Source organism: Bidens hawaiensis, unplaced genomic scaffold (genome assembly GCF_021521415.1).
Source record: "Bidens hawaiensis isolate Kalapana, Puna unplaced genomic scaffold, B.hawaiensis_p1.1 tig00003654_1, whole genome shotgun sequence".
Classification (NCBI taxonomy): domain Eukaryota; kingdom Viridiplantae; phylum Streptophyta; class Magnoliopsida; order Asterales; family Asteraceae; genus Bidens; species Bidens hawaiensis.
The window spans coordinates 809,433-822,248 of NW_027491210.1; the positions used below are offsets into that span (position 1 = coordinate 809,433).

Genomic DNA, 12,816 nt, shown 5'->3' on the forward strand with positions numbered 1-12,816 from the left:
TTGTAAAAATCTGAAAATAAATATATTCATATGTTGGTTGACACTAGAAGTGATTAAATCCTTAAGCTTGGTCAACACTTGTTCTTGTAAAGCTTTTGATGAAGTCGTGAAAATGGATGAGGTTTGAATTCCATAAGCTTGTTGATGATTAGAGAAAAATTACCAAAATACCCCTGAGTATATATCTTCCATAGAGAACAGCTTGGTTAAACAGTCAACGGCACTAAAAAAATATCAAAATTTTCTTCAAAACCTTGAAGTGATTCACAAACACAAACTTTCTATTTCCTAGCACACAATGTGCTTGGACCACTTCACTAGCATAAAGTGTGCTTGGGAGCACTTTCCTAGCACAAAGTGTGCTTGGGAGCACTTTCCTAGCACAAAGTGTGCCCGGAAAGCAAAATACTTGTGATTTTTCTTTTTTTTTTACTAGCACGAAGTGTGCTCGGAGGTGTGCCCGGAAGCAAAGCACTTCACTAGCACAAAGTGTGCTCGGAAGCACTTCACTAGCACTAAGTGTGCTCTGGAGCCTTTATTAGCACTAAGTGTGCTTTGGAGCCTTCACTAGCACTAAGTGTGCTCTGGAGCCTTTACTAGCACTAAGTGTGCTCTGGAGCCTTCACTAGCACTAAGTGTGCTCTGGAGCCTTTCCTAGCACTAGGTGTGCTCTAGAGCCTTCACTAGCACTAAGTGTGCTCTAGAGCCTTAAAAAGATAGTTTTCTTGAGAAGACAAAGATATGCAAGGGTTTACTCGACACTGGAACTTGATGTGCCCGAGATAAGATGTGCCCGAGATAAAGTGTACTCGAACCAAAAATTGTGCTTGGGCAAAACACAATCTCTGCCCGAAGCAACACTTAACCATTATCATTACTCGAGATCAATCTTATATGTTCATTGTATGCCCGGTACATCAAAAGTTCATTTCTACATCATCAATCACTGATTTGCCCTTGTAGAACCTGCTTGAATATCACTTTGCATTTGCTACAACAAACAATGATAATATTGCCTTTAGTACCTGTTCATTCTTCACTTGTACATTCTCCTTATCAGTTTGTACCAACGACAACGTTTTCCAGCATACCATATCCTGTTTGTGCAGCACACATATCAAAATCAATATCGAGCAAACAAAACCCTAATTCTTTTAGATCGAAAAAGTAGTTCCGAAATCTGAAAAGAATCGATGAGCAATATCCAGGTCATCTAGAAATAAATAAAAGAAATATATCTTCAATCTTATCCATGACCTTTTAAGATCTGGAAATCATCAAATGAACAGATTTTCCCCCAAAACGAGCCAAATAACACTGTTACATCAGATCTGGACCATTCTGACCCAATAAACATGAAATTGATGTTGGATCTCCAAATGAGTCATCAAACCAAACATCAATCCATAAAATTTTCTCCGAATCATCAAATAATTTCAAAACCCCCAAAAATAATTTCAACGAACTTCATCGTTAACGTCCATGGTGGATTCAAGAGCGAAATGAACCAGTACAGCAGTTAGTCTGAACTATTCGGTAACCCAGCTCTGATACCTATTGACAGAACCGAGCCCCGGTGTGGAAGCATGAATAGTCGATATTAACGGTGGAGCTCGGATCTAGGGTTAGGATCGAATCTCACTCATATTCACTCTTGAAAGATGTTTGGACGGATGGGGTGTATTGGGAGAGAGCCTGATTTGATTAACAATCAATAATATGATGAACAATCATAATCAAAACACAAAAGATAGAAATGGTTGTATGAAATATTAGCCGAATGATTCTCATTAAGATGAAACACTCATACATACATTCATACATACATTCGATTAAGAAATATCAGCCGCCACCAGGAGAGCTCATCCTGGAGGCGGAGACTCTCTCAAAGGGATAAAACCCTAGATCTCGCTCAATACACAATACACTCACTCATACTAGACAAATGAATAAAAACATCTATTTATACTAGTCTAGCATGACTTGGTCTTCAAGCCATCCACCCTTGGTTGAGACCGAATAATATACTTTTCACCCACAAATTAATTCGATGCGTCGGTCTAAAACATAAGTTCCAAAATGTCGGGCATACACTTATGGTGTGTGTGTGTAGTGTTGTTGTTATCAGGTGTGAAATAAAATCAAGAGTTTTAGAGTGATATTAATCCAATTATAGCTGTATTTGTTAAGCAAATTGGATCTTTGATTAAGAAAAAATTTATGACATATTAAGATACTTAAAGTAAATTTAAATTCAACAAAAATAAACCCTAAACGTTATAGAATACACATAAATATCTAGTAATTGATAATCGTGTATAAAAATGCACATTAGGTATTGCACAAATATCCAATTTGTTATACTCAAACCTAAACGTAGAAACTAAAAATGGAGCATATATACATATGAATATTATCCTATTAGTCCATGAAGAATGTTTAAAAGTGAAGTTGACATGAAAGAATTGAATGAAACCTGATTTGTTAATACTGATTCGATGTATCATCTTGTTGTGAGAAACTCCACATAATAAATTCATCAACATCGAAATCTAAATCGATTTACGACATAATAAAATTAGGCCGCATAGTCGATCGGTGAATATTTTAATCGAATTTGATATTTTTGATACACAAAAAATCTGCAATGGATATTAAACTAGCGATTGTGTGGATAAAAATCTGGGATTGTGAAGGCCGATGTATTTTAGTCTTGAACGGTTGATGTTGGTGATAAACAGATAATATTATTCAAATAAAATAATTTTTGAAACAATCTTGCAATTAAAAGATACTAGATATAAGATAATGATAGATTACCAATATACCTTTATATATATTTTAAAGGGAAAATAAAAATATCATTGTTGTAATTACTTCTCGCACTTCTCGAATTAAGAATACTTCTGAAATGAACCTAATCCTATTTATATATATATATAGTCGTTATATGTAAGGTTACCAATCATAACATTTCCAAGTGATATTTTCCCTAATATTCCTTTGCATGTTACCGGTGTACAACAACTCTTTCCCATAGTGGCGTAGCTCCGCCATATTATCTAGCGTCATATTGGGGTAGTTGGATGTTTCGAATTGGAATGGTGCATAAGGATTGGTCATAAAAGTTTGGAATTGGCAATCGTTGTTCCACTATTCTTCTATACGGGCTTGGTTAATGATGTCGTTAGGGGGTGGGTATATTTTCTTGGGTTTGAGATGGTATGGTTGGGTTGATTGAGGTACCTGTACCTATATCATTTATTATGGGTACAAAAATTTCACATTCATCTAGGCATCTGCCTAGTTTTCCCCGCATTGGTATTTGGGAATGGGTTTGTTGTTAAGAGGGTTGTGTTTCCGGTTGTAGTTATGGGAGTGGTTTTGTGACTATTGTTCTTTCCTTCTTTTTCTTTCTCATTCCTCTTTGCCAATATTTAAGTTTTCTTCTCCTCTTTGCTTTGGGTTTCTCTAGAGGTTGTGCTTGGAATACCATAGGTTCTGGGTATTCTATATTTGGTTCACTAGGATTTCCCACTTCCATATCTGTAGTGTTAACGGATATGTTTTCGAAAGCTTCAATGAGCTCGCTCATGTTGTTAATTAAAAACAATAAAGCAAAAAACTCCAAAAGAAAATTCATATCTATCTATTTATTTATTTTCATGTGTGGTTAGAATCTTATCCATATGGTTAACACATAAGTTAATACATTTATTTCCTAACTCTCAAACTTTAGGTATGACTAAAATACCAATATTTCTTATACCAGTGGCTCTAATACCACTTCAGTTGTCACATCCCATGATCCCTATACCCCGGGAGTGAAGCCGTGAACGTTGAGTGGTGGTATCGGTGTTTATTAAAATAAATTAGCAGCGGAATATTTCATCATGTAGTTAGGGAAAATGATCAGATTTATAAAAACACCATGATTCTTATTTCATAAACTGGGAATAAAACCCATTTTATACAAACATAAGTTTTATAGGGATAAACCCTAATTTACAAAAGCATGTTTCTTTATTCTAGTGACAAGCCAGTTATGTAAGCTGGAAGACAGTAGGCATCATACCTTTGTCTTTAACAAGTCACCTAAAATATGTTTAAAAAATTTGATCATCGGAAAATACTGGTGAGAGCATTCACATATAAATGACACATTTTATAGTTACAGCATTAAGATGTTTTTACATCTACCTGCTTACAAAGTACCGAAAGATACTTGTCACTCAACCGTATCTATGACTGTGGTCATAATACTTATTGGCTAACACTTGTCCAATAAGTAACGTATAATAGCCCAATAGGCAAGCATTGTATATAAATCCCCTCAATACCAGCACTAATCATCTTGTAAGTCAATAGAGACTTAATCACTATAATGTACTTTAAAATCCATTGAAAATATATTTGAAAGCATTTATATTATATGTCATTAGGTTTAAAAATCATCATGATAGAATTGGAAAACCAGTTGTCTCACGTAAATTTGAGTTGTACAAAGACACGAATTTCTCACCTTTTATGTTTACAAAAACGAGCGCATCCTGATATTAAACACTAAGATTAAAAACAATGCAGCATATTTAAATTAGTGTAAACCCAATAATTATAACGATAATCACGAGATTAGAAACTTTACAAGATGGTATAATGTCTTACCTTGTACAGGCAGAGCTTTTGGATTCGTGTATAAAAGTTTTTTTTCAATCAGAGAGGGTATAGTTACTACTAATCAGGAGTATTATACCAACTTCTAAATATAAGAAAAAGTAAGAGAAAAATCAGTTGTGGGGCAAGCAAAAGAAGGCTGATTTTCCCTCCTATTTATACTTGAAATTTGGTAAGCTCGCGTAGCGCGAACCAACACTATATAGTGTTTCGCGTAACGCAAAGGGACATAGGGTTGTCGAGTCAGCCCTAGCTAAGCCATGTGGCACGCTACATGGCAGGCTACGTGTCACTATTTCATCCACATCGCATAGCGCAAAGGACAAAAGAGAGTCTGAATAATTATAAGACTTCGCGTAGCGTGAAGGGACCTGAATTCATCTATTCGCGTAGCACGAAGGAACAAGTTTTTAAAAACATTAAGGCGGCTCTCAAGCGGCTCGCGGAGATGCAAGCGTGCAAAGTGCGCCATCGAAGCGCCATAATGAGCCCATCTCACTTCGCCCAAGCCCTAGCTCGTGCCCGTGCACATGCACGTCGGTTGCTTCACACCCTCCGCTAGGACCACTGGGTGCATGCATGGCATAAAAGAATATTACTATAGAAACTCATCTTCTTATAAAAAGCTTCCAAATTTATCTTACTTTCCATGTGGGACAAGAACTCACTTTAATATTTATATCAAGGTGTAGGCATTTCATTTTCTTTCTTTCACCAATGTGGGATGGAATTATTTTATTTTCTTCACTTTTTGTTTTGTTTATTTTTTATGGGTTGTTATATTTGAGTAGTCGGAGCAACCCTTCAAATGAAAATCCAATAAGGGCACTTATATATAGGATGTACCAACGCCGTATCCATTATGTCCTTATCATCTTAACATTTGTACTATTACTCAAACTACTTTCGGTTGTAGATTATGACACACAGTTGTACGTCTTATAATTTCCATGTGAGGACTTGGATCGTTGGATGGTCCACATAATTCGTCCCATCATGTGGGTTACAAAACATTTGAATGACATAATTTGTGAAAAAGCAAGAGTATAATAAATTTTAGATATAACCCAGAAGATCATCAATGTATAAATCATTTCTAAAAATAAATGAACTTTCGAGTTGCTTAATAGAATAGTGAAATTTCTATAACATTTTTTCATATAAATATATAAATATATAAATCTTAAAAATTAAAAAGGAATGGATTCCTTGAGGTGGAGATAAAAATGGATCGTGATGAATGAGAATGAAAAAATAAGATAGGAGTACGGTATCTTAAACCATTAACTTTGATAAATAAAATAAACTTTATTCATAAGATAAAAACACGCGAAGGATAAATAACCCAAATTGAAATTATTCAACACCACAATTAGGTGCGAAATTGTTACAATACATAACTTGAAAAGACAAAATAAATTAATATAGGAATAACGCAAGAAACAAGAGTCGTCAGAGTCTTTGAGAAGCTTACTTACGGTTAACTTGATTAACTTAACTTGGATAACCTGGAGGAATTGGATCTATAAGAACTTTAGCAGTCGAGGTAGATTGATTTGGAATAGCTTGAATGGGTTGCAAGAGTGGGGTTTGGTTGGAGTAAGTTTGCTAAACTTGAGCTTGTAGGTACGTGATGTAAGGATGAAATAACGTGCTTTAAGTGTTTTATATTGTGTGTTTACTTGTTTATATGTATCGAACACAAATACTTTGATTGGCATTATGTTTACAGGTGATCGGAGCTTAGAAGAGCTTAAAGGAGCGAATTTTTATCATTCATGATGGAGTGGAAATGAAAGTAATGATATATGATATGATAGAGAATTGAAATACGAAGACGTGGCCGCAAACGGGGAGGAAAACGGAGTGAAATGAAGATTTTATGAAGAAAACGGTGTTTTGGTGCTGTAGCAACCGTAAGGCAATGACCAGAGGCCGTAGCTTACGCCCAGGCCATAAGCTACGGTGGCCAGGCCGTAAGCTACGGCCGGGTCTGATGGAAAATCGTGTTTTCTTGTTTTTCTTCCATATTTAAGCCTAATTAAACCATAAATCGATTATGCTTCATACCTTAACATCCTTGGGAGATTTTGGGGCCATTCTCCACCATCATAACACCTTCTAATCATGAATTTGATGAGCACTTTCCACTGATTTCCTGTAGATTCAACACCATACCTGCCCTTGCTAGTAAAGGTATTTTATAAATGTTTTTAATTGACCTTTCAACATCGATCAGTACGGGATTTGATAGGTTTGGGTTAAGTAGGAATGATCTTGATTGACTAAAGGATCTTGAAGGATGTAATGTTGGTAGGTTTGGACTTGATGAGCATGAGTAGTGTAGTAGGGCGTTGGTATAGCTTGAGCTTGGTGAGCGTGAATGATTTGAGGAAACACATTGCGAAGATGATTAGGGTGTACACAATTGTAGCAAGAACGTATAGCAGGTGCTCCGGGTGGAGCAGATGGCATAGCATGGGATTTAGGAGCAGGCGGCACTTACCGTTGTGGGACAGCTTGTGCACTAGGTGGTGTACGACGAGTATTAGCAAGATAATTGTAACGATTACATTGGATGCGAAAACGACATGGGGATTGACCCGAATGATGATAGTTACAAGTGAAGCATATCTGGTAAGAAACAATGTAAGGTTTCTTATTTGAGACGGTTGGATCAGGTTGTGCTTAATTGATAGCATAGTTTTGGTGGTTGGATTTATCTTTCTTGTTGTGGTGGGAAATGTTGGTGTATTTGTTATGCGAAGTGGGTTGGGTTCGGACTTAGCATCGGTTGAGTATTCGGTTTTGGAATTGCCAAGGGTAGGTTTAGAGTCCTTTCAAGAGAGGCTTCCATCCTTAACATGGTCATCTGAGAAAGCAGCAACTAGAGCAATAGCTTCACTGATGGAGAGAGGGTCACAACTAACCACAGCCTCACGGAAGATTGTTGGTAACCCACAGATATATTTTCGAATGGCACGATACTCGGGTGTTACGAGGTGGGGTACTAGCAGGCTGAGTTCCGTGAAATGATTCGAATATGTAGAGTTATCACCACCAATTTTCTTGAGTTCCCAAAACTCTGTATCAAGCCTTTGAAGTTGATGTTCCGGGCAAAATTCTTTCTCCATTGGTTCTTTGATATCATCCCAAGGCATGACCATAGAAAAACCGGTTCCTCGGATGGTTTTAAAGTATTCCACAAATTGAGATCCCGTTAGTCAAAGATGCTCGAGGCGAACTTAGTCCGTTTGTCGTCCGGAGATTCGCAATGGATGAATACGTTCTCCATTTTCTCTAACCATTGGAGAAATTAGTGGCATTTTCCTCTCCAATGTACTTGGGTGGTATAGCACTAGTGAAATGCTTGAAGTGAAAGTTGCGTGGAGCAGCAAATGAAGAAAACCATTCAAGTCAAGGCTTTGAATCTGAGTCACGATAGTAGGAATTGTAGCAGTAAATTATTTAGTGATCCTAACAGCCAGACGGGGTCATGAGAACCAGACGAACGGCGTTAATGACGATGATGGTTTTTTAGAGAAGACATTCTACAAGGACCAAACATAAATATTCGTAAGATAGTGAGTAAGTTGTGTAAAATTTCGTGAGTTGACATAAATAATGTGATCAATGTGAGATAACTAGATGAGTAAACGAGTTTTGTTTAAAGAGAATTGAGATGATTTCATATACTAAGATAACAGTTTAAATTTATTGGGCCAAGCCTTTAAAGGAACCCAACTAAATAATGAACATACTTTATGATTTGGCCTCCCATGAGATTTACATGGCAGTTTAAATGGTCGGCTAAATAACGAAACATAAAATTTGTAAATTGTGCCTCCCATGAGCGTTCCATGCCATTTTAAATGGCCCATTTAAAATAACACAGCATCAATTTGTGATTTTGATATCCCATGAGTGTCTCATGGCATTTTAAATGGCCCAACTAATTAAAGAATTATCAAAACTATTAAGTTAATCGGCCCATGAGAATTCCATGGCATTTTAACTGATCCAACAAAATAAAATATGAACGAAATCAAATACGAGTAGTTGTAGCATCTCGTGAACCACCGCAGAAGAGAATGTTCCAACAAAACATAAAAATCAAAACAGGTTGAGAAATGGATAGTTGGAGTGTCCCTAGATTGACATGGGCTTTTCACCCAACTAAACATTTTTAATAATAATAATAATAATAACAACAACAACAACAATATAAATATTTGGAATCTTCCAATTTTAGCCACGTATCACCGTGAATTCGGTTTTTATATAAGGAATGTAACCATGTAACCGGTTACGTTAACCGCTTAAAGTTCTGGTCGTATGACATTTGTTCCGCTTTGGCATATAAGATCGATTATTGTGGTCAGGTTATCCTACAGGAAAGGAATATCATCTTTACTTTTATTCTCGAAATCGTTTTGCCAAGGCCTGACTCACAGTTCTATCCCCTTACCAGTTACTAAGAGAACTTGTCATACTCACTTGCTTTAAGGTGAAGGGGTAAAAACAAAATAAGGGAATTCTTAAGTAATTTCCCCAAAATTAAAAACAATCTACCAATTTAAAGAAACTAATTTGAGATTGAGGCGTAGCCTCGGACTTTGTGTGTGAGTGTACATGATTAAATAATAAAAATAAATAAATACTTTATAAGCTGTAAACACATAAAATAAGCACATAAAGCAATCAAGTAAGCACGTATAGGGTCCTAAGTATTTTACTATGACATTTATAATGATATCTTATAGCCTTCGGCTATGATACAAATCTGTCACACCCCTACCTACGAAGAAATGTCGGGGTGCGAACCATTGGTTCACAGCTCACAAGACACCAAATATCTTAAAATGATAAAAACCAAACTGATGTGCGAAAAAATATATATAAATTATAAACACGAATCGCAACTAAGCTTTAAAAACCAAACAGTCTATCCTAGTTCACACAATCGGCAAGTATACCGGTCGCGTATAGCAAAGATGAGGAAAGTCCGGATATCGAACTCGAAGACACGTGAGAACGGCTCAGATTATAAACCCTAATCCAAGTCCTACCCTGAAAGATTTCTAATTGATTTTTTATTTTTTTATTTTATTTTAATTAATTTCAACTAACTTAACTTAACTTAACGAAACTAACGAGGTTTTAACAAATATGGAGAAACGACTACCTAGGAAAGAATCCTACTGACAGTTCAACGGCTAATGGAATTAACTAATCACACGACACTGGGATCTTAAAGTAATCAACTAAAGCTCATTAAAGTTCGCTAGATTACCTCTCGGTCTCACCAACTAACCCTCACAAATCTAAGAAGATTGAATAAATGCACTAGGATAAAGATTACTAAGGTACCCTAATGACACATCTCCTCTCAGACTCAACGACACAAAACCCGCTTAAAATTGGTACTAACAACTCTAGGGATAAAGGGGTAACAAAATCTAACTCGATCTAAGACACATATTTGCACGCAAAACTAAACCGGGAAAGACCAAAACTCGCTCTCGCGCAATTCTAACCTAACCGAATAAAGACGCGAGACAAACCGACTCCCTATTACCTCTCGGTCACAAGGAAGGTGAACCTATTGAATTCTAATAATTAATCACACTAAAGATTCCTATGGCCACGCTAACCACAAATAGATCAAAAACACCAAGTCTAAGACCTAAACGTAGAACCCTAACTGAATGACACACAATCAGTCGAAGTCATACGCGGAATCACAAGCAATAATTATATTAAAACAATATTTTAACACACCAAAGATCAAATTAAATAAAGCCTTTCAATAATAATACGTCATGTGATCAATTAAAACCAAGTAAATCGTCAAACAATGTCAAAAATCATTAACACCTAGGTAGTACAAAAGATTTAGCCAATAATCATAACCAACAAAAATTTAACAGATTTAAAAGTCATAATCATCATATCAAGAAATATAAAGATGAACTTACAAAATAAATAATGCAAACCACTATGAAGAAAAATAATGTTCCCTATTGCGGTTGCTGTCCCGACTCCCCTTGGTTTCCTTCTTATTTCCTTAGATTCAAAAGAACTTTGAATAAAAAATATTTTTCCCTTTGAGTTGCTGCGATCGGCAATCAAATCCAAGGCATGTTAGGACATCTTTTTTTATGTTGTTTTTATTTGTGTTGCTTGCTCCACGCCAACTTGAGCCACACAAATTAAATTTGTGTGTTTCCTTAGGACCAACAAGATTGTTGGTTGAGTGCCGACCAAAATGTCAAAAAAACAACAAACTCTTTTTCTTCTTGATTTCCGATCGCCAAAAGAGAGCAGCCAGCCAGCTAGGGTTTTTTTTTTTCTTTTTAGTTATTTTAGTATAATAACATGTAAGGCTTGGATCTTGTGGGCTTGGGTCGGGCCTTGAGTTTTAGTCTTCAAACTTGATCATAAAGGCCTCCAATGTCTTAAAAAACCCAAACTTTTTCTCCTTTAAAACTCGTAACCTACACAAATAATAAACTTTGTAAGACTAAGTTAAAACGAGTTAAAGTCATTAATTAATATATAATTAAGCACTTAGAAGATGATAAAAGGCTGCGAAAAATAGGTGTGTTTTACAACACATCAAACATCCCCACACTTAGACTTTTTCGTCCCTGAAATAGAAATCTACACATAATCAAAACCAAGTGAAAACAACAAACTCCCAAATTATTTAACATTACGAAACCATAAGAAACTGCTCGACATATTGACCGCGATTGCCGATATTGTTGTCCACTTAAACCCAGCCATTAACCAATCAAGCTCCTAATTGCATTAAGCGTTATAAGTGCAAAAATCAAGGCTACACCATCCCCATCTCAGACAAAGAGATCTAGAAGAACTAGAGTCGAAGCAAACTGGTTCGACAAATCACCATAAGCCAAGGACTCGTTGATGGTACTAATTAGATGCACTCGGTGAAATTTGGTGGATGAATGGTCCTGTGGAGGTCGTACGAGCTATTCCTAAATTTTATTTGACTTTGTCCCATAAATTCCTAATTTGATATTTATTGACTAAGAACCTTCGATCCCCAATAGTGTATCCCCAGAGTCACTATCCCCATGGTAACACGTTAACTCTAAGTCATGTCTAGTATGTGCATCTTTGGTCTCTTTTACTAACTTTAAAGAATGCTTCTTTGACATTTTACAATACATAACTTTCTCAAAATTATTTTCATTTTGGAACAACTTTTCATAATACACTTTCAAAACATACTTCTCTTTTTTTTCTTTTTTTCTTTTTTTTTTCTTTTTTTTATATCACCCTAAAGTATATAACTATTTCTAAGCTCGTAAAAAGATGGACAAGTGCTGGTGTGCTGGTTTGAGTGCATCTAAGTCTTACCATCTCAAAGTTTTTAGATTATGGTAATTCTCCCTAAGCATCGAAATTCGGTTTCACCGTTTTTCAAATTATTATATATATATATATATATATATATATATATATATATATATAATCTGCTAAAGAGGACTATCAAAGCTAGTTAGGCCTACCGACACATCCCAAATCAGATATGCAAACCATCTCTTCTTTGATTATTATTTTCTATATTTCAAAAGTTCCGAGAGTTCGTTAACACAACTGTAATAATATCATTTCCTGTTTAATGTAGAACAAAAACAATTTTCAAGGGACACTTTCCTTTATTTTTTTTTTAAATTCAATCGCCCCAGTCACTTTCAGTTTTTCGGTAAATGGCTATCCCGTATGTCTACATGTAGATAACAAGACCAAACATATACAAGTATATGTCCCTCGAACTTAAGTAGCCAACATAATTTTCAGCGAAAGAACAAAACAATTTTTTTGAAAAAACTTTTTTCCTACAACTAAGTAAAATATATTCTCATCCCCACACTTAGAACAAAATCTTCCTCGATGAGAACAAGGAAAAAAAATAAAATAAAAATAAAAAATAAAAACTTAAAGTATTCAAAAGTAAAACAGAGAACGGGTTACTCCCTGGTTTATATGCAGAATCATCACCAGCTATGTATAAATCGAACGACTGTATATCATTCATTGCGGCCGCAACCTCGGTAGAATCAGTTCCAAAACTCCATCAGAGCTACCATGTGCATAATAATACCTGCA

The 12,816-nt window shown here is 35.7% G+C and overlaps 1 long non-coding RNA gene across 1 annotated transcript; it reads right to left on the reverse strand.

The window, feature by feature from the left end:
- Positions 1-751: 751 nt before the first annotated feature.
- On the reverse strand, positions 752-1,907 carry LOC143624117 (uncharacterized). Its single transcript, XR_013152037.1, has 3 exons — positions 1,744-1,907; positions 1,026-1,257; positions 752-931 (listed from the first exon to the last, which is right to left on the reverse strand). It is a non-coding gene; the product is annotated as an uncharacterized LOC143624117 (long non-coding RNA).
- Between the last annotated feature and the right edge of the window lie 10,909 nt (positions 1,908-12,816).